This window comes from Seriola dumerili, unplaced genomic scaffold (genome assembly GCF_002260705.1).
Source record: "Seriola dumerili isolate Sdu_G_001 unplaced genomic scaffold, Sdu_1.0 BDQW01000155.1, whole genome shotgun sequence".
Taxonomy (NCBI): domain Eukaryota; kingdom Metazoa; phylum Chordata; class Actinopteri; order Carangiformes; family Carangidae; genus Seriola; species Seriola dumerili.
The window spans coordinates 779,607-780,158 of NW_019174410.1; positions in this window are offsets into that span (position 1 = coordinate 779,607).

Below are 552 nucleotides of genomic sequence, written 5' to 3' on the forward strand. Positions count from 1 at the left end.
TTATAGCCTTTTTCTTTTTACCTTAACTAGTTTGCATAAATACCAAGTACGTACATAGTACTAAGTACAATAGTAGTAGTGAAGTTTTTACACATTGTTCACTGTTGCTGGAACAAGCTGATTTTATCCCAGAACAGATTGCAGATTGCACTGAACATATGGCTGAACAAAGGCCTAACCATGTGTGATACTGCCTTACAGACAGTTTGAGTGCAGTTCACTTTGTTTGTCTCGTTGCGTACAACGAAGGTTGGTTGAACTGGCACTAAAAATATTCCTAAATACCCGTTTTCCAATATTTTTTACCTGGACACAGGTGACCTCTGCAGAGCACTCGGATGTTCAGTTGTGGTAACTGAAAAGAGAAGACCAGAGAAAATGGAAAACAATCTTGGTGAGTTAATCAAGAAGAACTGCAGTTAACATACTTAGAGATACAATAAACCTAAAGCTTGAGTTTTTACTGGTAACAAGGATTCTGTATGTTGTATGAATTTATTTTTTCAGATCTTTTTCTTTTGTTCAGATTACAGGATGTAATGTTCAGATGCA